Source organism: Echinops telfairi, unplaced genomic scaffold, assembly GCF_000313985.2.
Source record: "Echinops telfairi isolate 266 unplaced genomic scaffold, ASM31398v2 ScPeMD7_7400;HRSCAF=8409, whole genome shotgun sequence".
Classification (NCBI taxonomy): domain Eukaryota; kingdom Metazoa; phylum Chordata; class Mammalia; order Afrosoricida; family Tenrecidae; genus Echinops; species Echinops telfairi.
Genome location: NW_022111300.1, coordinates 2,286,006 through 2,309,644, shown reverse-complemented (window position 1 = coordinate 2,309,644; position 23,639 = coordinate 2,286,006). Strand labels below are relative to the sequence as shown.

The window sequence follows — 23,639 nt, the reverse complement described above, 5'->3', positions numbered from 1 at the left end:
TAAGATATGGCTTGTCAGGGTCTGAATGGATGGTGGCTGAGGACAACAGAGTAATAATTCGTCTACGAATTAATTAGTTTCTTATTAGAAACTTATAGCCCTGGATTTTCCTTCACTAAAGACAGGAAAAGTAGCAGGGCAGTGAAAAAGTGGAAGATCCTCTACAAGGTAGATCAAAATAGTGACTGCCACAAGGGGCCCAAACGTAACAATGATTGTGAGGATGACGCATCACCAGGCGGAGTTTGGCTCTGTTGTACATAGAGTTGCTATCAGTTGGAATTGATTCAACTCACAACCAAATACTGGGAGGAAAGGGAAGCTGGTGGGTGCGCATTGGACTGCTATCTGAAAAGCTGGGTTCAAAGCCACCAGCCGCTCTGGGAGAAAAAGACGAGGCTGTCACCTTTCATAAACATTTGCACAGGGTCACTGAGAGTCCGAAACAACAGGATAGCCGTGGGTTTGAATAACAGGAAAGAAAGCTGAGATCAGATGTAGGCCAGTAAGAGGGACCCATCCAAAGAGATTTCTGCTAATGACTCCAGCTGGCCAAATCAGGACTGGGTAGTGCAGGGAGGGCCTCGTGAGTGTGAGCCTGTAGGTAAGGATGGGGTCATGTGTGGTGAAGTGTGCCATTGATTATACCCTTCATGCTGTACAACCATTATTGATATCCTTTTCCAAATTATTCCACCATATTGATATAAACTCAATGCCCACTAAACCATCTTATATTTTATACCAACCAGTTAAACCCTGCAAATTGTTTGACTGTGAAGGTGTATGTAACAAGGGAGGCATATAATATTCAAGACAGCAAATGATTATCTTTCAATGTAAAAGTAATCAGAAGACTTGTTAATGATGTATACTCTCCATCACCCTCTGTCTTCAGATATTGGCTGAAATTCATTCTTTCGTATTGTACCTCTTTCACCCACAAAACACAGTTGCACACTTCATGCTCAAAGATGATGTTTTCCCATTCCAGTAGTTGTGACCCACCTTCAGATAGCAACAATGCAGATAGATTTCATCTGAAAAAGGCTTTTCTTTGTGATTTTCTCCTGATATTTGGCAACGAGTCAAGCTGACCTCATTTGACTGGTTTGAGTATGTCCCTCCTGGCAGTATTCAACTTCCTCCCCAGAACAAGGCCGCTTTCTGCACACACCTGGAGGAGGCGGCACCTGGACTCCTACTCAGATGTTGAATTGTGCAGAATAAACCTTTCTGAATTAACAGAAAAGTGTTAAATTAAACTGCACTTAAAATATCCCACCCCACTTACCAAAGCAGAATTGTTTTCTTTTTCTTTGATACAGATTTGGCAATTCAAAACAAAACAAACCAAAAAACCTGTTTTGTGTTGGAATGTTCACAGGAAACTTTTAATAGAAGAAATATTTCTTATATCAAAGAAAAAACAATGGCTCTACATGTGTGATCCAGTGCCATTGATTATACCCTTCATGCTGTACAACCATTATTGATATCCTTTTCCAAATTATTCCACCATATTGATATAAACTCAATGTCCACTAAACCATCTTATATTTTATACCAATCAGTTAAACCCTGCAAATTGTTTGACTGTGAAGGTATATGTAACAAGGGAGGCATATAATATTCAAGACAGCAAATGATTATCTTTCGATGTAAAAGAGTTCCTGAAATCCAAACAAGTTCCTGAAATCCCTAGAATATTTCTCAAACACAGGGTATACCCCGTAGAAAACCAGAGGCACCTTCTCCCGGCACCTGTCCTATCCAGTCATGAGGCAGAGTAGACAAGACTTTCCCTCTTACACAGTCCCTTGCATTTCTTCTTCTCTTCCATCCAAGGGTACTCCTAGAAGTAAAACTGGACTCCGTTTGATCTTAACAAGTATATGGGATAAGAGACTCTCAAAGCCATCCCGGATTAGGGACGGCTTTCTGAATGAGAATCCCAGAACGAGCACTTATTTTCTGTCTGTGAAACACACCTCACAGCCATTGAGTGAATTACAACTCATCAGGGCTCTGTAGACAGAAGAGCTCTCCCTGTGTGGCCTCCCAAGGCGATATCCCTGCACAGGAACAGAAAGCCTTATCTGTTTCCAGCTGAGTGGAACTGCTGACCTTGAAGTTTGAAGGCCCAACTTACAACCTCCTACACTACCAGAGCTTCCTAGCAATATTCAATTCAGATAAAATGTTAACATCTTTATTAAGGTACTTTACAATATAGATTTATAAATGCTAGAATAACTTTAAAAATTAAAAAAATTATATTGCTCTATTAAGTTACTAATTAAAATTTTACAAATAATTTCTAAAGACATTAATGCCTTAAAGTAAATGTCGACTGGAACATAAAATGTAAACACCAATTGCTGCAATCTATCCTGTGGATACATAAACATTTATGTACTAGAAGGTTGGCCTCAGCACTGTGTGCAAGGTGAAAATGTATTCCTCAACATGCACTGTTAAAATACTAGTTTTTCAGATGTGAATTAATATATTAGAATGTAATCTTCCCAGAGGAGGGGTTTTTGTTTGTTCAGTCCTACGTGTTCAGTGCCCAGCAATGTACCTGGCACCTGGTAGAGAGCTAAACAAGGAAGCCCTCCTGGATCATGAAGCATTTCTCCAGCGGCTCCTAGAGAACCCTCTGAGGCCATGCCACTCCGTCTCTGTGTCAGCGGGCTGCTATGTGCCAGAATTGAGTCTACGGCAAACAAGAACACATACATATGTGTATGAGCACACATGCATGTACACCTATGCACATTTATAGTTGTCTCTTGACTATAGGGAGGCCTTTTTGAAAACGTTAAAAAGATAGCAGCTATCTTGGGGAAATAAAAGTAGGGAAATGGTATTTGACTTTTATTTTGCTCCCACTTTCCCCCTTGACTGTTAACTCTATTGTTCTTTGCTGTTTGATTTTGTTTCACAAATAACATGTTGCTGTATTAGATGCTGTCAAGTGAGTTGCAAGTCACAGGCACCATACATGTGTAACAGAATGACACTGCCTGGTTCTGCACCATCCTTACAATTAGCATAGTCTTTACAACGACTCTCATGGATCTGTATGACTATTTTAGAATTTGTGTTGTCTTTACAGTATATACAGATAATACTCAATCACTTACCAAATACCCTAGAGGACAGCCTTTAATTGGACATTGAGAAGAGAATAAAAAATTGGAATCTTTGAAGAACCATATTGAAAGAATATATTTATGCTCTTCTACTTATTTCGTTTGGGCTAAAATTTTATATCCAAAGTTAAGAAAATGTACATGCTGCTATGCAACAAGTCATACGTCCCACGGCAGTTTGTACCACTTATTTTCTTTCGTTATTTTTTTTAAGTCATTTTACTGAGGGCTCATACAACTCTTATCACAATCCATACATACATCCATTATGTCAAGCACATTTGTACAGTTGTTGCCATCATCATTCTCAAAACATTTTCTTTTTACTTGAGCCCTTGGTATCAGCGCCTTGTCTTTTCCCTTCCCTCCCTAACCCCCTCCCTTACAAAGCCTGGATAATTCATAAATTATTATTATTTTGTCATGCCTTACACTGTCCGATGTCTCCCTTCACCCATTTTTCTGTTGTTTGTCCCCCAAGGAGGAGGTTATATGTAGATCCTTGTAATCGGTTCCCTCTTTCTACCCCACCTTCCCTCCACCCTCCCAGTATTGCCACTCTCACCACTGGTCCTGAAGGGTTTTTCTGTCCTGGATTCCCTGTGTTTCCAGTTCCTATCTGTACCAGTGTACATTCTCTGGTCTAGCCAGACTTGCAAGGTAGAAGTGGGATCATGATGGTCGGTGGGGAGGAAGCATTTAGGAACTAGAGGAAAGTTGTATGTTTCATCGTTGCTGCACTGGACCATCTCCTCCCCATGACCCTTCTGTAAGGGGAAGTCCAGTTGCCTATAGATGGGCTTTGGGTCCCCACTCCGTACCCCCCCTCATTCACAATGATATGATTTTTTGTTTTTTGATGCCTGATACCTCATCCCTTCGACACCTCGTGATCACACAGGTTGGGGTGCTTCTTCCATGTGGGCTTTGTTGCTTCCAAGCTAGACGGCCACTAGATGGGGTCTTGCTTTAAGACCCCAGATGCTATATCTTTTGATAGCCGGGCACCATCAGTTTTCTTCACCACATTTGCTTATGCGCCCCTTTGTCTTCAGTGATTGTATCAGGGAGGTGAGCACACAACGATATGATTTTTGTTCTTTGATGCCTGATAACTGATCCCTTCGGCACCTCGTGATCACACAGGCTGGTGTGTTTCTTCCATGTGGGCTTTGTTGCTTCTCAGCTCTATGGTCGCTTGTTTACCTTCAAGCCTTTAAGACCCCAGACGCTATATCTTTTGATAGCCGGGCACCATCAGTTTTCTTCACCACTTTTGCTTATGAATCCGCTTTGTCTTCAGCGATCATGTCAGGAAGGTGAGCATCATGGAATGTCAGTTTAATAGAACAAAGTATTCTTTCATTGAGGGAGTACTTGCGTGGAGGCCCAATGTCCCTCTGCTACCTTAATACTCAACCTTTAAATATATGTACATAGATCTATTTCCCCATCATCATATATGTAAATATATTTACATATGTACATGCCTGTATTTAGACCTCTATAAATGCCCTTTGCCTCCTACTTCTTTCCTCTATTTCCTTTGACTTTCCTCCTGTCCTGTGCCACTTATTTTCAATGAGATAAAATCACTTATTTAAACTTTGAATTTTACCACTGGCTTTAGATGATTCAGCTGTTTATCCAGCCGAACTCTACTTAAAAATAGATGGGATGACATTTGTGGGTGCTTTGCAGAAAAATAGTCTTTGGATAAAGAAGCAGAACTCGAACGCCATATTCACCACTTATGTAAGAATGGCAAATTCTATGGCATGAAGGCTTCATCAAAATAGTTTCCTTTCTAATCTGTACACTGTAGCTCTTTTGGGGCCAATCATGATCATTTGATGTATAATGACATCCCATCTGAATTTTACGATGTGATGATTATAATTAATTTCAGGGAAACCTCCAAAAAACTGGAAAGAGTTTTCCATTAATTGTATATGAAGGCTTTTTCCTTCTCTGCTTTCCTAAATATGTATTTTTATCCCATCTATTGTTCATCAAATATTTACTGTGTGCCTGCTATGTGGTGGATACTGTGGTAAAGAAAATGAATATGAGGATGATGTTGAGAATATTTTACCTGGCTTTATATACTGATTTAATAATGTTTATACAAACCTGCCAAAAATAAGAATATTAGCCTTACATCTGCTGTCATGTAGGATTCCACAGAGTCTAGGGAAAAAATTAAAATAGGTTGAGCCGAAAATATACAGATATGCAGGAAGGCTATTGTCAACGAAAGCATGAATTATTAAAATCAATGTTCCAATCTCAGTTTCATTGCTGATGGTGAAAGAGTATGACACTAGGAAGAAGTGAAACCAAATGCATAACTTCTCACTCCCCCCAAAGCATATTTTTTTCAGAATGACACTCATTACATTGATTCAAAAAATAGATGTTGGGAGGAAATTGTACTTCTTGTGCAACATGAAAGAGAAAAATCAGGCCCATTGAGCTATCGGTGTGTGTCATCATTGTAACACATCCATTTTCAATTGTCTGGAAGTTTCCCCTGAGAACTCAGAACAGATAATGGATGCAGATTGTTTCCTTCTGGCTTCTAAAGTGTCCCTAATCCCGAATGCCACCTGGCAGATCTCAGGCGAATGCCATTTGCCCACAGTGAAGGCCGGCACTTTCACTGCTCCTGGGGTGTGACTTGAATACCTTGACCGGGCCATGCCAGATACCCCACCTACTCCTTCTCAGAGGCAGCCTGCTGAGGAGAAGACACGGCAGGCAGGGGTCAAGTTACCAGAGCGGCAAAGGAGCCCAATCTTGCATTCATCTTTCTGCCCCTCGGGAACTACTTCTAAGGGGCCGTCCCTTGCAGGAGAACCATTGCGTTGCCACTACGGTATCTTCCTTTTCCATAGATTCTGTGGATGCTTTTAGTGGTCTGTGTGCCCCCACCTCCCAAGAGCTAGAGTTTTGTGTTTTCCTTTTTCAACCTTGCTAGACCCGGGGGCATTCAACATATGTGATAAAAACGAACGAACAAAGAAGCAAGTTCTGGAGTCTCCGGGGCTGGCTACGGAAGAACTCAGACTGAGGGACGGAAATGATTCTGACACAAAGGCAGAATTTAGCCTCTCACTCCATCCAACAGCTGCCTGTGAAAGCGTGTCTTCATTAATGGCACAGGGACTTTATAAGGTGCAGCCGTGGGTGTGGATGGCTTTGCGGATGTGCGTTCCATCAATTTTTCAATTTTGAAAGGTGTGAGGTCCGAGGAATTTAGAATCCAGACATCGCCTATCTTCTTCCTCTTCTTGTACATGGAACAGTTGCCATTGCATTGAGCTGGTCTCATGGCGACTCCATGTGGGTCTGAGTAGAATGTGCTCAACAAGGTTTTCAATGGCTGAGGTTTGAGGAGTAGCTTCCCAACCTCTTCCTGCATGGTCTCCAGGTGAACTTGGTCTCTACCTTTTCTGTTAGCAGTTGAGTAATGTGACCACGTGCACTACCCAGGGAGTGCCTTGAGTACTTATGCCTCCATCCTAATGAATGATGTCTTCCTAATCAATTACGTAGAGGGCTTAATTCTTTTCTATCAAAGTGAAACATTTAGACCTATGATGATACTCAAGTGCATTCCCTCTCATGACTCTTTCCAGCTCCGTTTGTATTCTTGACTCAGGCATAGATATAAAATTTTGGCCAGCAAGTAACATTATTAATATTATACAAGATAGAAATGTATGCTTTATGCTCATAATTATGTATTTTACATACATCTTAAAAAATGATAAAAAGTGAGACCCCAGATCATAGAAATCATGAGCAGGGGCCAATGCAGATGCTCAGCATTTTCCTTGCCTTGGATTTTGGGGTTGTTGTCGGGTGCGGTGACGTGAGATCTGAGTCACGGGGACACTAGAGACCACAGAATGAAGCACTGCCTAGTCCTGGGCCACAGAGTTCATGGTCTTTTGGAAAAAGATTGTTTTTGTAGTTGATGACATTTACTTTTGTAGTGATTTCAAAATAATGTCAAGTGAATGGGGCCGTAGATTGAAAACATTGGAGAAAGTACAGAGAGGTGCAGAAACTGTCTAAGATAGGCAACCATAGCAGGTATGCTTCAGATAGTGAGCAAAAGGCCAACTGAGTTTTGAGTTCTTTTAGGCCAACAGGATAATTCTAACACCACAAGCAGATGACTTGCCTATAGAGTAATCTGTACTCATAAAAATATAACTAGTCTGCTTCATATAAGGAAACATTACACTGCCAATTGCTCCCATTACAAGGCAACACTTTGAGCAAGTCAATACTTTCAATTCTACTAATCAGATCTTTGGGGTCCCCCGTGGACCACTGGTTAAGCACTTGGCTGCAAACCAAAAGGTTGGTGGTTCACATCCACCAGCTACTTCATGGGAGACAAATATGTCCACGTGCTTCGGTAAAGATTTAAAGACTTGGAGCCCCTATGAGGCAGGCCTATTATGTCATACAGGATTGCCATGGGTCAGAATAGACTTGACTACAATAAGTAATCAGGGCTTTCAGTTATTAAGAAACACTTCATTGTAGGTTTACAAGAAAGCATGATGCTAAACTATCAGCCATTGTAAGGTGTTTCCGTCCTAGTGACTGCATGGTGATGATGTGCGTACTTTTATCCCCAAAAGCGCCTTGTATCATGCATGCCTTGAATATATAAAAAGTGTTAGAAGCTCCAGGTCCAATTATAAGGTAATCTGTGAATATGATGTGTTTTAGTACTGCTATTATTATTAATCGTATATAAGAAGATAGCAGTAATATCCATTTGTAGATTTTGCATGGAACATGGTAACTTAATTTTTAAAGGAAATAATTATGAATTTTACACTGTGGTCCCACAAATGTGACATGCAACAGATAAAAACCAGCCTGTGGTTTTACATGTGAAAATGAATGTGTGCAAGTAACATGGCGTTTTCCTGTTATCCTTTTATAGGTTGCCTTGGCTTCTCTGTTTTCTACAAAAGGAAAAAATATATAGAAGATCTGTCAAGGAAGACCTGGAAATGAAAAATCAATAACACAGAAACAAAAATCCAACTTGACCTTAAATTTGAGTCGTATGTTGAACTATAAAACAGATAAACCCCGAAGCAAACCCAATGTCATCGAGTCAACTCTAACAATGACCTAGGTAGGTTTTCACTGACTACAAATCGTCTTGGACTTGACAGTCTCATTTTCTTCCAACAATAATAAACTCTCAAACTCCTACTGCCACAGAGTCAAGGTTGACTCGTAGTAGCCCCCTGTGGGTTTCCGAGACTGTCCTTGTTTATGGGAGTAGAAAGCCCAGTTTCTACCATGGAGCTGCTGCTGGTGGTTTTGAACTGTCGATCGTGAGGATCACAGCCCAAAACATAAGCACTATACCACAAGGGCTCCCCACCAGAATGATAATTCATACCTGCTGCAAGCATAAAGCAATTCTGGTGGTCTCCTCCTTGTACTTTCTTGCTTTTGAGAGGATAGGGTGAAAATATTTCTTTTTAAAATATATTGATCCTAGGAATTATGAACTTTAATATACAAGGGGGTACCCCCCAAAACCGGACTCTTTTTTTTCTTCAAAATTACCTTATCACCTTCAAAATACTCTCAATTATACTTAATACATTTGCCCAATCTGCGATTCCATTCTTGGAAACCTTTTGCAAATTCATCTGCTTGGATGGCTGACAGCATCTCCCTCATTTTTTTCTTTACCTCTTCCACATCGTCAAATTACTGTCCTAGGGGAGGAGAAAACATACTACAAAACTCCACTCTACCCAGTGCACTGCCGTTTTTTTTTAGATGGGGGCACCTTCTCATATTATTTGTTCTCTGATAGCTCTGCTTATAGGGTACAATTAGTTAATCAATTTATTCATTCACTCACTAACATTTATTGAGCATTTCCTATATGCCAAGAACTGTGGAACCAAAGCTACGGTGGCCTAGTGAGTGATTTATCAGGCTGCTCGCTGTAGGACAGCAGTTGGAAATCACCAGCTGCCTTGTGGAAGAAAGAAGAGGCTTTCGACTCCCATAAAGAGTTACAGTTTCATAAGCTTACAGGGGCAATTCTACCTTGTCCTATAGGGTTGCTATGACTCAGAATCAATTGAAGAGCAGTGCATTTGGGGGAATCAGAAGGCAATCATGTACCTGGACTTGTCTTTGCTCTCAGGGGTTGGTTCTGTCGACTGGAGGAAGGGGCACCATTAGCAGTGATGGGAGAGTGAACGCACCACATGCAGGTACTATACATTGTGGAATTAACTAGAACATACAGAAGTAGACAGTACAATTAGTATGAGTCTGGTTCAAGAATGCCTGTAATAGTTTGGTTTTGTGTCCACTTGGCTGGGCCAGTGGACTGTCATTTGGCAGTCATCACCCATGATGTAAACTAACACAACGTAATCAACTTCATGATGGGATCTAGCATAATGCAGTCAACTTTGAGCAGTCAGGAATTGTGGAGTGCTGCCCCTCGATCAGGTCACAGCCTGGAAGCAATTGGAAAAAGACTCCCCGCGGATGTGGGCTGCTTTTTTTTTTTAAACAAAAGTTTGTCAGTTTGCTGGAACTGGATCCTCCATCTGGCTCATTGACTTCCTGTCATACTGCTTAGTGATCCCAGATCCCAGAGATCGGTGGTCCACTGGGGTTGTTCTGCTTCTTGGTTCTTCGTCTTCCTTGTTACCTGAGTCAAGAGAAGGTGTCAAGGTAACCTCTCGCCCAGGAACTTGACCCAAACTAGACTTACAACTGTGGGAGCCATACATTTCTTTCTATACACCCACACACATACAAGTGCCACTGGTTTTGTTGCTTTAGAGTAACGGTGCGATGTAACAACGATGAGAAATACAACTTTCCTCTAGTTCCTAAATGTTTCCTCCCCGCTCCCACTACCATGACTTGAATTCGACCTTGCAAGTCTGGCTAGACCAGAGTATGTACACTGGTACAGATGGGAACTGAAAATACAGGGAATCCAGGGCGGATGAGCCCTGCAGGACCAGTGGTGTGAGTGGCGAAACAGGGAGGGTAAAGGGAGAATGGGTAGGAAAGAGGGAACCGATTACAGGGAACTGTGTGTGACCTCCTCCCTGGGGGACAGACAACTGAAAAGTGGGTGAAGGGAGACGTTGGACAGGGCAAGATATGACAAAATACCAATTTATAAACTATCAAGGGCTCATGAGGGAGGGAGGAGTGGGGAGGGAGGGGAAAAATGAGGACCTAATGTCGGGGCTTTAAGTGGAGAGAAAATGTTTTGAGAATGATGTACAAATGCGCTTCACACAATTGATGTGTGTATGGATTGCGATAACAGTTGTATGAGCCCCTAATAAAATGTTTAAAAAAAAAAAAAGAGAACACAGTCTAACCTAAGGTCATACGTGATTTGAATCTTGAGTAATGAGCAAGCTGGGCAAAGGAGAACAAAAGAGGAAATAACATATGTGGAAACACGGAAGAGGCACAGCATGTTCTGTCAGAAATAACAAATTTACATATAACATGCCGAGTATCAAAGTAAACATCTTTTACTTCAGATTTAGATCTTTCAGGGAACTCCTCGAAATAGATTAAGCTAAAGCAACTCAGTCTTGTGTTGAGAATCTTGACTTGGTTCAAAGTTCAAGAACTCATTTTCCGCATTGCTTTTCTAATGTTCTATCAATGTTAATACAAGTTGGCACCAGGAACAATAAAACAATATAAGTCCTCTTTTCTGAGATTTTTCCAAGCATCCTTGCTGCCCAGCACACCTGGCTTCCAGGGAAATCCCCCAAACCAGCCTTTCTTCTGACTTGATTATTCTTTCCTGAACAGGACATGCCACCATTTTCTCAGTCAGCCTAAGCTATGTCCCAGCCTCAACCACCATCCACCACCTCCTTTATCTGATAAAAATTCACTTCTGTTTATGTCTAAAGCCCCACCAATAACTCCACCCAATGACCCGCTCCTTCTGAACTTCCTAGAACTGCAGGCACTGTGATAGCTCCAGCCATGTAGTCTAAGCATGCATTTAATACTTAGAGTATTTCTCCACCCCGTACTATCAGCCTTTGCAATATCCTTTTTCTTATAATAATATTTTCTTTCCTTTCATCAGTTCATTTGGAGTCATCGTTCATTTCCCAAAATATCCACCACTGTATTGGTTTCCTCTGACTGCTATAACAAATTATGACAAACTCAGTGGTTTAAAACAACGTGGAATTATTCTCATACAGATTTGGGAACTACACATCCAAAATAGTTCCACTGGGCTGAAACGAAGATCTGGGCAGGGCCACCGTCCCTCTGGAAGCGCTAGGGGAGAATCTTTTTCATCTTTTAATATAAGACCAAGTTTACAAAACATTTTTTGGTTTTGTTTTCACTCTTTGTGTTTGTAATCCCATTAGCACCAGGACTTTGGCAGCAGGTGGGAGTGAAGGGCAGCCTGGGCGTGGCTTCACTGACGCGCGCAGGAATACTTGGCTGCTGGTCAGCCACACCACACACACAGCACAGACGCAGGTGGCTACCCAGCGTCAACCACAGCCCAGGAGAGGGGTGTTCTACTCTGTCATCATTCAGAGTTGTCCTCCTTGCGTTCCTTGGCTCTGTTACCTTATCTAGTCAAAGAGTATATTAAATATGTCCTTGCTTCCGAAGTCAAGTTATTTCCCCCTGCTTCCTTTCATCAGGAGCCTGTAGTTACATTGGCCCGACTTGGATAACCTCCCCATTTTGAGATCCTTAATGGAATCTCACCTGGAAGGTCCTTTTTGCCGCCTAAGGTACTGCTATCATTAGCAAGTGCTGCCATGACAGCACCACCACCCCCGGGTGGCTTTAACCCAGACATTATCCTCTCACTGTTTACTACTACCACTGTCACTGAGCCAGTCAAATGCATCGTGACCCACGGAGGGCTACTGAGGCTGTCAATCTTGATAGGAGCAGATAGCCTCAACGTTCTCCCTGGGAGCAGGCTGGTGGATTTGAACCTGGTAGCCTGTCTCCTTTCAGCATCTCTGGACCTGGTGTTCTTTGGAGATTTCCAACCTAGGTCCATTTCTAATTCGAATGCCTTTGCTTCCTCACATAGTGCTATATGGCCATGATGGCGAGCCTCTGTGTATAGGTGTATGTATACGTATATGTGTATATGTTGGTTTGGATCACAAAGACTTCAAAGATGATCACAGGTAACACAAAATGGAAAACATCATAGAAATTGTCCAAGGCCCTTCTCTAACTCTTCTAGATATTTCTTCCATAGAGAGCCCTGTAAATAAAAGGGCTGGGTGGTAACAGGCAGCAATTTGCTTCTCCTGTGAAAGACTTTTGGAGGCTGCCTGAGAAGTCTGACATCAGGCTACGGCAGAGGGAAACCAAGGACCCACTGAGCCTGGGCAAAGACACCCTGGAAAGGGTAATCACAGAGCAGGGCCAAGAGAAAGTGCCTGGTGACAAGGACAATGGGAGAGAAACAGAAATGGAAGGCCCAGCTACTTTCACTCTGAAAAGGCAGAACCTCCTTGCAGGCAGAGGGAGCACAGAAGGAAGCGGAAAACAAAGAATACAGCACAAAGAAAAGTACTTTCAGATTAACAATAAGGGAGAAATACACTTGGGGCAGAGCACTGCAAGTCAGAACATAAACAACAACAGGTAGTCAGTGGAAATCAAGGTTTTCTCTACGGTTCCTATTCATTTTTTAAGATTAAAAAACCATCTCATTCTAATGAAGCAGTGGGCTATGGGAACATCAGGAGGTTGCACTCAAATGGACCAGAGGGGCTCATCCCTTAAGCTCAACGCCACTTAGGAGACCCAAACTTCATTAATAAAGTGGTAATAACAAAACAAAGATTAAAGAATTTATGGGAACACTTTAGCATGTTCCTTTGCAGGGATTGAGTAAAATACAGACCTATTGCATTCAGTTCTTTCAAGCTCAAGAACACAAAAACAATAACATCAGAGATTTGCTCATTCTGATAGATGACTCTGTGCCAGGCCATGTGCTTTTGCACCGTTCCCAGTTGTGGGAAGAGAGACCTGATCTCTCTGTTCACGGGGCTGCCACGCTGGGGGAAGATCTACCCAGTAAGCCTACAATCCTGCATAGAACTACAAATGATGCCAAACACATAACGGATGCTTGCGAGTCTATGGAGAAAGGACATCTGAATTTCATGGCCAGTCAGGGAGAGCTTCTTGGGGGAAGTGTTATCTTAGAAGAGACTAGAAGTTTGGGAAGGGGTTAACTACGGAAGAGAGAAGATTGGAGTGGGTGGATAGAAAAAAAACAACAAAAGAGAACAGCTCGTGCAAAGGCTCTGAGGCCAGAGAACTTGGCATATAAGAGGAAGTTCAAAGTCGACCCTAAAGCAAGCTCACTGCCATCCAGTGGGTTCTGATTCATAGCAACCCATGGCAGGGCCCTGTGGGCTTCTGAGGCTGCAGAGCTTCACAGGAGGAGCAGAAAATCTTGTTTTTCTCTTGCTGACCATGTAGTTAGAAGCCCAACCCACAATCCAATGCCACCAGGGGTAATCAGGAGGGCTGAAATGGAAAATGTGAAGAAAAATGATCAAGATTACTGCTATCAAGTCACTGTAGACTCAGAGTAAGCCCCATCCCCCCACCCTGCCTCCAGGATAAAACTATTTAGGAGCAGCAGGTGGTTTCAAACTGGCGATCCTGGGTCCAACACATAACCATGACACCACCAGGGCTCCCGATATCGACAGCCTCCACGGATTGCCAAAAGAACAAGTCAATCCATCTTGGAAAAATGGCCAGAATGCTCTTTAGAGGCAAAATGAGGAGACATCATCTTATATCCTTTAGACGAAATGTCAGTCTTATGCTTGGTCAAGTAGAGGCACCGTGGAAAAGAGGAAGGCCCTCAACAAGACGGATTGACATAGTGGGCTCAAGCATCGGAACAATTAGGATGCTGTGGACCGGACCGGACAGTGTTTTGTTCTGTGGTGCCTAGTATCGCTGTGGGTCGATGGCACTGAACAACAATGACATTGTGTCGTGCCCTTTAAGATTTGGACTTTGAGAGTCAAGGAATCCACTGCAGGATTTTTCTGGGGAACATTTAATGCTGGTATTTGAGGGGAATCGCTAGGGTGCAGAAGAAATTGGATGAAGGGAAACTAGGGGCAAGAAAGCCACTTAGTCTGTTTACAATAGTCTGTTTACAATAGTCTGTTTACAATAGTCTTTACAATAGTCTATTTGAGAAATGACCACGATTCAACGAGGCCTGTGACAGACCGAGGGAATGGTTAGAAATGAACAGGAAAAACGTTTTTAAACAGAATTTGGTGATTGCCCTCCCCTCTCCCCCCATTCAGTCATTCAATCAACATTTATGAGTTTACCTTGGAGATGAGATGGTATGAGAATGAGGGTAAGGGAAAGTACCCAGGTAGTACCCCATGTTTGGGGGCTAAAAATGTGGGCAGATAGCAATGCTATTTACAGAACTAGGAAACACAGGATAAGAAGATGTGGGGAAGTGCTGGGTGCAGTTTGGGACAGAGTAGGCTTTGAGTAATGCCTTTATTTTTGTAACCCAGATATCCTTAGGTCTCCCAGCCTGTGAGCATAAATGAGGTCACATTAGCAATAATAAATACAGCTAGTGATATTTTCATCCTGTCTCATCTTGCACCTCCTCCAGTTAACTCTGATTACCCGCAAGAATGGGTTTTGCATGCATTTAAGACCCAATCTGCTTGCTTCCTCCTGCTCAGACCTCCTGGCTGTGGTGCCAAGAACTTCTTGTGGTGGCGGACCATCTGTGATAATGCTGCTGCCTGCGTTGCCACTGTCCTCAGTGGGTGGTGGCTCTGTGGTCTTCAGTGTGTGCATGTGTGTAAGTGGCATTGCTTTCTCCAGCTAGCTCTTCTTCATTAATTAACAAAATCCAGAGCATTAGTGTGCGATTGCACATGCCACACCTGTCTGGCACTTGGCATCTCTAAGAATACCTACAAGGACTAACCACTATGTACCTCATCTTGAAGTAAGAGGGGGCCAACCCCACTGGAGATCCCCTTGCAGAGGGGTCTCGGGGAGGAGACGAGCCAGTTAGGAGGCGATGTAGCAACGATGAAAAATACAACTTTCCTCTAGTTCCTAAATGTTTCCTCCCCGCTCCCACTATCATGATATGAATTCTACCTTGCAAGTTTGGCTAGACCAGAGGATGTACACTGGTACAGATAGGAACTGGAAATACAGGGAATCCAGGGTGGATGATCCCTACAGGACCCGTGGTGTGAGTGGCGATACTGGGAGGGTAGAGGGAGAGTGGGTTGGAAAGAGGGAACCGATTACAAGGAACTATATGTGACCTCCTCCCTGAGAGATGGACAACAGAAAAGTGGGTAAAGGGAGACGTCGGACAGGGCAAGATATGACAAAATAATAATTTATAAATTATCAAGGGCTCATGAGGAAGGGGGGAGCAGGGAGGGAGGGGAAAAATGAGGACCTAATGCCAGGGGCTTAAGTGGAGAGGAAATGTTTTGAGAATGATGAGGGCAATGAATGTACAAATGTGCTTTACACAATTAGTGTATGTATGGATTTTGATAAGAGTTGTATGAGCCCCTAATAAAATGATTTAAAAAAAAAGAGGGGGCCAACCAATGCCCCAAACACAACACAACACAACACAACACAACACAACACAACATCATGAAAAGAATGCAAGCCCAATAGCCGTGCATGTTTTTCACATCGGTTTGGCCTTAGGCAGCCACAGTGGTTAAAAGCCGCCCTGGTACACGAGTCATCTTCCTGTAAGTGTGGCAGGAAATTGAAGACAGCATCTCAGTGGTTACAAATGCTTGTTTTCTAGTTTGTCAGTTTCTGCCAATTCTGGAATATCCATATCATCCAAAATCGAAGGAGGGACCAGTTTTATCAGAAGCTAAATTGTAAGAATTTGGTGTGCAGAATGCGATGGAGGACAGTGGGAGCCCAAGATTCCTTTGAGGAACTACATAGGAACTAATTCTCCGGAGAACTCCCCCTATTTAAAATTGAGGGATGGAAGGAAAGTGGTCACTAAACAGGGTGCTTGGGATAGAAGAATATAGAAGGTCAAAGGCAGAAGTCTGGCTTGAATAGTTACAACTTTTCAGTTGATCTATCCTATGATGCAGGCTGGATCTGATCTGGTTTCCAAAATGTTCTGTATTTTGGTTTTTGGTTTTGTTTTTTTTCTGGTTTGGTTTTGTTCTTTCATAAGAGAGTGTCTCTCAGAGGTGTTATGTCAATGGAGGTCACCCTCTTGAAGCTGTGTTATATACTTTTCTGTTTTCCGGTGTATGAAACCCGAGATTGATGAACCTCTAGGGACAGCAAGTAGAATAAGGAGCTTGGAGGCAAGGGGTACAGTGGTGGAGGTGGGGTAAAAGGGAGATGATGTCCAGGAGATGATGTAGACAAAGAATAGTTTAAAACTGATTCTGGTAGCAATTGTATAATTCTACGTGATGTGATTAAATATGGAATGATATGTTACATGTATTATATCCAAATCATTAAAAAAGGATAAGCAAAATCAGATTTTAAAGTTGGTACTATCATCAATTTGGAGACTTTCCCTGTGGTGGGAGTGGCCGTGGCTCAGAGAGTTGAAGGATGGGAGGAAGAGAAGGAAGCAAAAGAAAAGAGGAAGAAAAGGAGAAAAAATATATAAAAGAATACAGAAGGAAGAGATCGAAGGATGAAGGGAAAGGAAAAAGTCTTTTAAATGGGATTAAAAATCAATTAATGATGCTTAGGGGAAAAAGGAACTCGATGCAACCCCAACATGCTGGGTGAGGGGTGTTGGGGGGCAAGAGATGGGGACGGTCAGCACTTGCTTTCTTGGAAGCAAGACGTGGAGGGGCAGCCAAGGATGGTCTAGAGGGAGGACGTGTTGAGAGTTCAGGGAGAACAGAGAAAAAGAAACTGAGCACCTTTAACCCAAACAATCCGCCAGGTTGGAACTTCCAATAGAGTCCTGTAGACAGAATGGCTGAAGGATGGAACATATTTTAAAAATCTTGAAGTATGAATAGATAACATATGTCTGTCTTGGTGCTCTTAAAAACTAGCTATGATAGACTAAAACAACAACCTCCTACTTCCTACAGGGTTGTTATCAAGTAAAGGCATTTCATGAAAAGCCTAAAATTTGTAGGTGGACCATTGGTGAGAATCGGAAGGAACTAAAAGGCACTAGTGGTACCTAAGATGTCAGTTAGCATATCGTTTACACCTCTTGAAAATAAAAACAGTTAATGGGAATAAGTTCAAAGGAAGGAATAAATGTTCTTTCCAAAGGAAGGAATAAATGTTCTTTCTTTTTTTCTAGAAGAGTCTGTGAAATGTACAGATTTAAATGAAACAGATACATCTGGTATGCACAGCTTATGTCTGCTGCATGAACACAGAATAGGAATAAGTAAAAAATAGTCCTCTCCATTTCTCTGAAATTTCCCGTATCCTGAGACATTCTGAAATATCTTTTAGGTCACCTACTTTGAAGGAACAGGGTCTCTGATTTTCAGGTGACACAGCAATGAACCGAGAATGCCTGAAAATATAAACCTGAATTCTATCTTTCTGGTTTTGATCATTCCTATAGAAAAGATGATCATTGCTTCCCCATTTTGCTAAGACTTTGTTAGATTAGGAATGTGTGCTATGATCTGATAAGAGTGAAAATTCGCTGTTTTAAACACTGAAAAACTTTATCACAAAAAGCATTACCAACTTAATAACTATCTCATCGCTTCTTGTTTTAACAAGTAGTAGCCAAGATAGTGATGAAAGTCTAAGAGAGATTGGATGGTTTCTCATTCTATGAACCTCAGTGGACAAATATATTTGTCACATGAACTGGAATCATTGCAAATTAGGATAAATCAATAAAGTAATAATGAAAATTCACACGACCAGCTTGCTACTAGCTTTAAAGCACAATTTTACAAAATAAGACTCACCTCAATTGGAGTCGTGGGATAATTTTAGCAATTAAAAAATTACTACCTTCTAGAATAACATGTACTTAGAAATGAAATGATTCAGAAACCAAGATGATTTATGTATTCTGCCTTCTGCAGATTATATTCAGCATCAGTTTATATCATGCTAAATATATTCAATAACCAATGCTTAAATAATTTTTTCTGTCTTCCCCACATCTAATTGTTGTGCTGTTCTACTAAATTTGTTACTAAAATGACACAAATATTACTATATAGCTGCCATTATTATTAAAAACCTCACTTTCTTCTAGTATCACAAACAACCTAATCAAAGAAAAAGGGTACACTGGGGGTATTCTTTTAAACTGTGCATCCCAAATCCACAGACATCATGAAACATGAAATTAACTCCATTATGTTAAAAGAGAAATTATGGATTAGCACAAAAATCAAACACAAAGAGACTATTTCTTTTCCTTTCCAGAGCCCCAAATGGCTGTTAGCTTACCTTATTAGATGAAATGCCAAACAGAAGGTCTTTATGGAAAATCAAGTTCATTATTCATCTCAGCTTTGATTTGGTGTAGTGCAGCTGAGAGCACGTAGCTTCTCTCTATGATTTGCCAATGCAAAGTGGCGAGTAAGGCAGGGAACACAAGGGCGGGGGGGAGTGGTTGGCTATCACTCACAACTCCAGCCTGGCAAGTTTACATTTTCATTCAGATGAGGTGACTTAATGGAATTACGTTATAGAACTGAATAACAACAAGGAGAGCAGAGTTCTGTGTGTGTGCAGTTTGTCTTAGCCGTTTCAATTTTAGTGTATTGCATGCTAACTGCTCCTATAAAATTCCAATGCTCACTTGCATTCCTTTGGTGGGTTTTGAAGGGATTGGTTCACTCTGGAGCTCAGGTCGGGGCCATATCTGTTCTGCCAAGGAGAAAGCCACTTTGGGTGAGTGAGTGAGGCCCATGATTTGTTTTGGTAGTGAGGGAAAGATGGGTACACTTCTACAATTTTGAAAGTAAATGTACAAAGATATGCAAACTGGATTCAGCATCCAAATAGTTTTTAAAGATATGAGACTTTAAAGTTTAGGGAATCAAACAGCAATAGAGGGTGTGCCTCTGGAAAAAAAGTTATCTTCTAGAAAAAAGCCATATTAATAATTCATTAAATTTCTTCAAAAGAATTAAACCAGTTTTAGAAAACTTAGGGCAAGTACATTTTTAATTTGGCTTTCATGGAGAAATGTGGCAGAAAATCTTGTTTACTTTTATTTTCAGATAGGGCAAACGGACTATTGTAACACTTTCTGCTGGGTGATTTATTGTCAGAAATTTGAGCATGCAGTATTTATTAAAATCCACCTTTCCCAAGTGAAAAGTACAACCACAAGAGCAAGACAATTCCTAGTCCTGTCCCTGTGCATTACAATTTTGTCCCCAGAAAAATGGTCAATTTTAGTGTATGGAGAGCTTTCAAACCTTTCTTGTCTCTGTCGCCATGCAAAAGTAAACCTTGAAACTCTCCTCTCCTGGAGTCACAATGTCTAATGAGAAACAATGAAGACAAAAGACAATTAAATGATGAAATCATTAAACATAGAATTTATACGTGACATAGCGAATCCACTCCTAGGCCTAACTGTGTGTTGGAGAGGAATGGACACAAAGAGCCACAGAAGAACTCATACAGAAACATTCATGGTTGCTTTGTAGTACAGAATACCTAAAGTAGAAAGCTTCCAAATGCCCACCAGCTGAAAAAGGGATAAGCAAAGCGTGGTATGTTCATAAGAGGGAATATTATTCGACATTAAACATTAGGGAGATTTTCTGTGGACAAAATTTCAGTGTACAAGAACATGCTCATATACATGACCTATAAACATGATATGGATGGACACTAAAAACATTGTGCTATTTGAAAAAGTAGTCGCCAAAGGTCAAGTTACATGATTCTGCTGACATGAAATGTCCAAAATAGACACATTTATAGAGGTAGAAATTTGGAAACTCTTCATATACCCAAACCACTGATTGATACACTTCATATGGGTGAGTTTTATGGCCTGTGATTTGCATTTCAATAAAGATGTCAGTAAATTTAATAAGCGGTGACAGAGAGATTGGCATATGTGTACACCGACAAAGGGCAGATTTCAAAAACAGAGGAGGAGGACGAGGAAGAACAGCATAGGTCGTGAGGGCTGCGGGTCTGTTTGTCCTGGCGTTTCATTGCAGCTAATATTCTGGAAGGGAAAAAAATCACCTCCAATCAGAGGGGAGAGAGCAAGAGGCAGAAGAGGAGGAGGAAGAGAGGGTGAGGAAGAAGAGAAAGGAGAAAGGACGGAGGGAGGAAAATAAAGAGAGGAACAGGATGGAGACTTGTTTTGATTTTGGAAACTGGAAAAGGAAAGATGCTCCCAGAAAGAGGTTCACAATATTCATTCTGATCAGATCATGTTGATGAATCAGATGAGAAGAAAACTGGAAAATTGTGAGAAAAGAATTGCAGAAGGAGGAGCTTGAGGCATTGAAAGTAAAGGGACTGCTTCATTCCTGAGAGGTGGATTCAAAATCGAGGAAGAACACAGGCAATGTGATGCATATCCGGAAGGTTAAAGCACAAAGTAAAACAACATTTGTTAATGAAACAAAAGATAAGGTGGGTGGAAAAGTCCTTTTAAACATTATAGCTTGGAGCAAAAAAGAAAGGAAAATCCCAAGGCTTGGAGCAGCTGGTCCAATGGGAACAGATGATGATGGAGGAGGGGTGGAAGGAGGAGGAAGCAGATCAAAGTCACTCTGCTCAGACTTGACTTTTGCTATCATTCTTCTCCATCAAGGTCAAGGATCTTCAAGTTGGAAAGAGTAGAGGAAGAAGCATGGTGAAGAGCCATTTGAAGCACAGGAAAGCTGGTCATGCGTAGAGGACCAATACATTTAGAGTTTTCATTCCAGATCTCTCCTCTGAGCTTGAAACCCACACATGCAAATGGGGGCTTGACCATTCCATGTGAATAATCCAAAGACACTTCATAGACCAAAGCTTGACAAACGAGCACACTGCCATTGATTTGATGCTGACTCACAGTGACCCTGAAGGACAGAGTAGAACTGCCCCTGTGGGTTTTCTGAGCCTCTCAATCTCTATGGGAGCGACTTGTGGCTGTGAACAGCCAGCCTTCTGGTGCATAGCCCAGTGTGTAGCTTACTGTGCCACCAGGGGACTTCACTTCAGAGGCAAAACAAAAAAAACCCACTGTTAAGGCATCTGTGCCAACTCATAGCAACCTTACAGGGCATAGTAGAACTGCCCTTGTGGATTTCAGAGACTGCAACTCTTTCCAGGAGTAGAAAGTCTCACTTTCCTCCCAAGGAACAGCTGGTGGTTTCAAACTGCTGACCTTGAGGATTGTAGCCTAACGCACAACCACTAGCCAGTACCTTCAAAATCAAAGTCATTTATTTTCTCACTTTCCCTTCTACCCCATCCAATTAATATACCAAACCCTTTCCCAGAGTACCCTACTCTAGGTAGAGTAACTACCATTTTAATACAAGTCAAAATCCTAGATACCATCCATGACACTACACTCTTCCTCCCATCACTAGGCACTATGGGTATGAAATCCCTGGCTTGTCCACTGGCCTCAATATCCTGCTCACCTGCCTAGTCCCCATCATCATTCCCTTTCACTGAGAATATGATATTTGTCTCCTGTTTTCCTTTCTTCTAGCTGTTTAGGGAGGTGCTAAGCAATATCAGCTCCCCCCTCCCCATGGAGAAGCTGTGGGTTCATGGTCCCATGTGTAGTTAACTGTGTTTGGCTACCATTTCTCCCACTGAAGAAAGAGAGCCCTGTTTCCAGAGAGTTCCAAGAGAACAAGGAAAAGATTCTTAACATAACTCAACAGTACTCCTCACCAAGGAGTAAATCTACCTGTATTTTAAAAAAATCATTTTATTAGGGGCTCATACAACTCTTATCACAATCCATACATGCATCAATTGTGTAAAGCACATTTGTACATTCATTGCCCTCATCATTCTCAAAACATTTCCTCTCCACTGAAGTCCCTGGCATCAGCGCCTCATTTTTGCCCCTCCCTCCTGGCTCCTCCTCCCTCATGAGCCCTTGATAATTTATAAATTATTATTTTGTCATATCTTGCCCTGTCCGACATCTCCCTTCACCCACTTTTCGGTTGTCCATCCCCCAGGGAGGAGGTCACATATAGTTCCTTCTAATTGGTTCCCTCTTTCCTACCCACTCTCCCTCTACCCTCCCAGTATCACCACTCACACCACTGGTCCTGAAGGGATCATCCACCCTGGATTTCCTGTGTTTCCAGTTCTTATCTGTACCAGTGTACATCCTCTGGTCTAGCCAGACTTGCAAGGTAATCTACCTGTATTTTTGTGACTGATTTCCCTTTGGCCAATATAGATAATACAAGTAAAAATCATATCTGTTTCTGATCATCATTGTATCAGTTTGCATCTACAGAGAGTCTGGTGATAATAGCCACGCCATGAACTCTTTGTGAATGGATGATACGTCTCTTGAGTAGCATAATTGCTACAGCAAAACAATTGTAAGCAGGTGTTTGATGTGCTGGTTTACAAAGTGTGACCAACCTTCCCCTGTTGATGTGGCTGTGAGGTCACTAGAACATGAAGAGCCATTAGTCCAACACAGACAGCATGCTTAGAACATTAGCAAGCAAGAGATTTATCTAAAATATTGTAGATGTATCAGACTAATGATTTAATGTTCCCAATTAAGATATTTTCCTTTCATTTAATTTAACTTTTTGTTGTGATTTGAGTGAATGTTTCCAGAGCAAATTGGTTTTCAGCTAACAATTCATTCACTGTTTGGATGTTTCCTCCTAAAAAAAAAGGTGTGAAAATATTCACAAACCTCTGACTAGACTCACCAAGGACGACGCTCTATAAATATGACTAGGAATGAGAAATACAAACCCCAAATGCACTGCTATTGAGTAGATGCCAACCCATCGTGACCTTCTAGGACAGGGCAGACCTGCCCCTGTAGGTTGCTGAGACCGAAACTCTTTACTGGAGTAGAAAGCCCTGTTTTTCTCTTGAGGAGTGGCTGGTGGCTTCAAACTACTGACCTTGCAGATCAAAGTCAAACACACAACCACTACGCAACCAGGGCTCAGATATATAAATATATAAAAGGTATTAAATCTATCGTGCAAAAAGAACAGACACAGACGTCATACTAATACATTGAACACTTTAACATGTAGAATACCAAGTTTATGTTTTTGTGCCCAGGCAAATTTCTTGGTGTAATTTGCTTTCCAGAAGGACGTCAAAATCAAGGTGGGACCCAAGGGGAGGGTATTGTTTATATCTTCACAGGGAAAGAGGGACCTGACTTCAACCCAGTACTCCAAG

The 23,639-nt window shown here is 41.7% G+C and overlaps 1 protein-coding gene and 1 pseudogene across 2 annotated transcripts in view; both read right to left on the bottom strand.

The window, feature by feature from the left end:
* LOC105978622 overlaps window positions 1–12,102 on the bottom strand; it is a 29,650-nt pseudogene extending 17,548 nt beyond the window's left edge.
* Window positions 1–23,639, bottom strand: part of DLGAP1 (DLG associated protein 1) — a 931,603-nt gene that overhangs the window by 346,166 nt on the left and 561,798 nt on the right. The window lies entirely within an intron of this gene.